Source organism: Triticum aestivum, chromosome 5B, assembly GCF_018294505.1.
Source record: "Triticum aestivum cultivar Chinese Spring chromosome 5B, IWGSC CS RefSeq v2.1, whole genome shotgun sequence".
Lineage (NCBI taxonomy): Eukaryota > Viridiplantae > Streptophyta > Magnoliopsida > Poales > Poaceae > Triticum > Triticum aestivum.
In genome coordinates, this window is record NC_057807.1 from 256,305,674 (window position 1) to 256,310,937 (window position 5,264).

At 43.4% G+C, this 5,264-nt stretch overlaps 1 long non-coding RNA gene across 1 annotated transcript; it reads right to left on the reverse strand.

Annotated features, from left to right (window-relative positions):
- Nucleotides 1-3,311: 3,311 nt before the first annotated feature.
- On the reverse strand, nt 3,312-4,474 carry LOC123115948 (uncharacterized). Its single transcript, XR_006456856.1, has 2 exons — nt 4,105-4,474; nt 3,312-3,924 (listed from the first exon to the last, which is right to left on the reverse strand). It is a non-coding gene; the product is annotated as an uncharacterized lncRNA (long non-coding RNA).
- Nucleotides 4,475-5,264: the final 790 nt, after the last annotated feature.

Sequence of the window (5,264 nt, forward strand, 5' to 3'; positions counted from 1 at the left end):
GTCGAGGGCGAGGTCGACGGCGGGCGGCGTCGAGGGCGAGGGCGGCAGGCCTTCGGCGCGGCAGAGAACGAGCGGAGAAATGGAGGCGACGGGTGTATCACAACATATAACCTGTTCTTCTCCAACTCTTCAACTTGGTATACCGCACATCTGTATAGGATATGTCTGAACTGATCGAACATAGCTCGAATGTAAATCTTCGAAGAAAGTATGCTGCAACCAGCTGCCGCCATTGGTCCATGTAAGGTTTTTTATCCGCCTCTCCGTGTCCGCTTGGACCCGATAAGCAAAGTGCGGATTATTAGCTCCTAATTCGGTGAACACCTCCATCATCCTCGTGACATCTGTGCCTGCTCCCGACTCAGCTACCACACATGAACCTCAGTGTATGCTTAGTGAATGAAACTACTCATAATGTTGTATATTTTACCCAGGTTGATGGTGTTTTGCCAGAGTGCTTCATGAGATCCTTGATGTACACATCAATGTGCATGTGGAATCGCCAGTATATAGTTTCCCCACAATTCAGCAGCATCAAACAATTGTGATTGTCTCTATCTTCTGCGATGTACCAGCCATTGCCCTGAGAGTTTAGCTACAGAATAAGAGCAGGGCCCTTCGAACGACACGAATGTGTGTTCCACACCCCCCGGCTTCACCTGCAATTTACCAGTGCAAACAATTAAACATTTTTATGTACTGCATAGAAATTATGTTCTGCTTACATCTCTACTACTAATAAACAATCAAACATTATCTTTTCTACGCGCACCCAAGCAAACGTCCGTGGACACATAACCACCACAGGATTAAGCCCAGACGACTCAATCTAATAGCTATCATTAATCTAATCGCGATCTGGTGTACGCTTAGCAATTTACCTAGGCTGACCGTACTCCACCAGGCTGAAAACCTCCGCGTCCGCAACCCTGCCATATATCACGCGACCAGAAAATAAAGGAATAAATTGATTCGCGTGATTTGTGGCCTGCATGCAGCAGCATTATCATGGATTGGTTCGGTCTACTCAGGTATTAATGATGAATTAAAAAGGATGATTACGTGCCAAGCAAGAAAAGGAAAGATTGGATAGAGAAAAGATATGATGAAGCGCATGGGGCACGCACTAGGAAAGAGCGAGGCGGATGCATGTGATTAAGGGCTGATTAATTACGCGGACGGTTTGCATTTCTGGATCATCTGAGGATCACAAAAAGACTAATAAACCTGACTGGAGGAGTGCTAAAATTACAGGCCTGCTATTCATGTTACATTGTGAAAAAATCACGGATCTACTGTTCACGTCACTATTCGAGGAAAATGACACCTCTCAGCGCACGAGCGATAGGGTTTCGCCGCCGCCGCCGTCCCTTGTGCTGCTCCGCCCGCTGCATCTCCTCCCCGCGCGACTCTCTGGCCCTCCAGGCCTCCATGTCTACTCCCTCCGTCCGGGTGTATAAGTCATTCACGTAGTTCTAGGTCATCGATTTGAGGAATTAAATATGTGTTATATGTCATGAAAAGTATACCACTAGATTTCCACACGGATGTAGTTTCTAAATATATATTTTTTGTCACATATAATACATATTTAGATAGTTAAATTATCGACCTAGAACTACGCGAATGACTTATACACCGGGACGGAGGTAGTACCTTTCTTTGCCCTTGCTCGCCGTCTCCTATCCTAGGTCATGGTTCTTCCCCGATGTATCAATGTCGTTGGCTGTCGATTCTGCCGTTTCGTTCCTGCTGTTTGTGGGTAGGTGCTCCTCCCCTCGCCGGCGGGCGGCCTCCATCGTCAATCATCTGTTAGTGCTGGTGATCAGCTGCATGCATCCAATGGAGAAGGGACGGCGCAACCATTCATGTTCTGGAACACGCGTAGCAATAATCCACCCCAAAACCAGTCGAATACGAATGCAACCTCTAGGTACATTTTCTCTGTCTCTCTCTAATATTTTTCTCTCTCGCACAGTGACATATTTACACCTTCGGTCCTTTCTTGCTGCTAATCTTCTTTCCGAGGCGAGCGGCCACGCAATATGAGACTCAGTTGAACGATGAACATTGTCAGAAGCGTTTGATTTTCTTTGTGCATTTGGTGGCTGGATACAAATTTGATATTATTACCAAACTAAGTTTATTGTTTGCTTGCAGTTTACGTATTGGATTTGCCATGCAAAACATTCTATCTTGGCAACATTTTTTTGCGGGAATAGGCAACATCTTTTTGTTCAAGATGTACGTGGGTGTTTTCTACCGTTTTCCACTTCCCTATATGAAATATGTTGCATACATCATCCCTAGCAGGCTTAGGCAGAGAGCAACGTATATCTCTACTGTGATCAATAAAGAGTACAGCAGCCCAAGAATATTACCCTTTTTTGAAACGCAGGTATCAGCTCATTGACCGCATCTTAATATTTTGTACCTCCTCTTTCACTGCTATCGAATATTTAGATTGTCATTAACTAATGCCCATACCATCTTAAGCTATGAGCAGACTCACCCAGGTGATTATTTCCTATCTGCTCTTGCCTATTCATTATCTATACTTTTGAAAAATCTAAGTTATTTTTTTCTCTCATGCAGTAAGTTTTTGACTTGTTGAAGACAGAAGGTATAGCAGCTTTAAGCCTGATGTAGTACTGGCGTCTAATGGGGCATTAACAAGCTGTGTATAAAAACTAATTTTCTTTCTTGGTGTCAGCTCTGAGAGGGACGAGCATCAAGTTGTGAACATTTTTATTTCAAAACTTTTTTTTGTTGGTCAGCTGTTTCCATAAAGAATTAGGCAATGTTGTTTTTCATGCATCAACTTATTTTAGTGGAGCTGAGCATTATGAGGATTTGTAAAGGCTTTGGGGTTGCTAATCTGAACAACCATTATGATAAATGGAATTATGTTCATTCATTTCTTTTTTGAGGAAACATGTGCTTTTATCATATAAAAGATCTACAATAAGCATCACTGCCCAGCCTCTGGATAGCTCGGCTATATCTGTTTGGGTTTGTCCCTACTAATTAATTGGACTAGCCCCTTTAGTCCATGTATTTGTATCATCCAGTGCAGCTAAGCATATCTAGCAAATGAGTGCGACTGGGTTATTGAAGGCAGCCGAAGAAGCACATCCACCTTACACCTCGGCTCCAACTGCCTTGGCTATCTTGTGAAGTATGGATTTGTATCCTTGTAAGACTTCTTTCTATATTGCTTTTCTTGGTTTGATTTTTGTGGTGTCCATCTTGCATGGTATCAGATGCAGCTAGGAAAAATAAATGTCGCTCCATGCTTGAAAACGCTGGCATCAAGAAGCTCAATTAGGATATAAAATAACATACTAATCAGTCGTGCGTTGCACGTGCATGCTTACTAGTACAGTGAAATTAGAACAAGACATAGCTGTACAAATTGTCCAAGTACTTTTTCCAACACTTCACCTACCCGTAATCCACATTTATAAGTTGCTGATGTTCACCATTTCATGACTAATTTGTACTCCCTCCGTTCCAAAATAGATGACCCAACTTTGTACTAATTTTGTACTAAAATTAGTACAAAGTTGGGTCATCTATTTTAAAACGGAGGAAGTACAAATCAGTGCACTCACATCTGTACTCTAACGAAGAATATCATAGCTCTATGCAAGTACTGTTACGCCGATTTTCAGAGGCTCGGAGCCAGAAACTCATAATGTATTATTCGGATCAGAACTTGCCGATTGACATCTCCAACAGACCAACACCTGCGGCCAGCTCTCCCGCCTTGAGTCAACGCTCGTTTCTTCTTCATAGATCCACGGATCTTCACTCAAGGCTGCGGCCGTCGCTTCATCCACTTCCCGCAGAGAGCCCACCGTCCCGAAAGCCAGCAGATCCATCGGCGCTACACTTCCATCCGCCTCCTCAGTCAAAGGGGATCTGGTGCAGATAGGATACAATCAGACAAAAATAAAGAAAGATCGAGGAACGACAAGTAGCGGATCAAAAATTCTTTTCACTATTATTACGGGCCGCGATAGGTTCCATCACTGGCAATGGAGCGCCGGTCTGATCAGTGATAACAAAATCGACGGAACACGTTAAAGATTTGGCGCATACCTTTGTATTGGTTGCATCACGAACTCCATGAGCCAGATCTCGGGATGCTCCTTCGCACGCCGGCAGGGATCAACTCCGACGGGGTAACGGTGGCCGGCATTCCGCCGTTTCCTGTTGCTTCGCCATTAAATGCGCCGCATCTCAAGACATGAACGACCCTCCCAGATAGCGAGCACATGTGCTCTCGTGTCCAGAAACACCGCGAAAGTGCTGTTCTGAGCACGAGCAGAGGTGTGCTCTTTATCTCCCTCATCCACTGGCATCCCGATCGCACAACCCACTGTATATGACGTTGTATAGTCGAACGTATTTCACATAGTTTAAGGATCCAGGCCCACCACTGTCGGGTCATAAATTTCACGGTCGCTGTCAACCATAAAGGCGTGCGGCATGGGCCATGGCTCAGCTCCATTCTTGACCAACGGCTTCACATCCTACAGAAAGGACTTAGACGAACCAAATAGTAGTAACATAAATGGAACAGTTAAAATCAATACGATGAAGTGTTTAAGCAACCTCTCTCTGCTGAACAAGGAATTGTTGGAAGCATCTTGGTTGGACAATGTAATTTGGGATCCTAGTGGACCTGAAAGATGACTAGATGCTTTTTGAGATTTTAGATGAGAAGAACGGAGATCACCTCTGTTCACATGCTCGTGTGATGATTGTTAGTCGACCAATGAAGACTGCAACAGTGAAAATTGTTGGCCATAACAACCAAGCAATTACATTGGATGCCCAATTCAACATTTCCAATGACATTTTTTATTCCAACAGGAAGATGTCACAACAAGCTAAATCTCATACTAAAAAGCTTTCTTCAATGGGCATAAAGGTGGTACATTTTGTTCCTGGCCAGAAGTTGCAGACCATGAAAGCCAAAGCTGAGCATGTACGAGTGTGTCATCCCTTGCCATAAAATTCCACATCTATTATTAGTTGATTACTCATCTTATTTTGGATTAATAAACTTGTATCTGATGAATCTTGCAATCTTTATATGCTTATTTCATCACTGTAATAATTATTGCATATGGGGTGACATGTTTTTTTTAAATGTGGGTGTCAGATCATTTCAAATAATACAACTGAAACAGCATGACATATCAGTTTGTCTCCAATTCTTCATCGATAATGTATAGTCAAGTGAGCGACCAGCA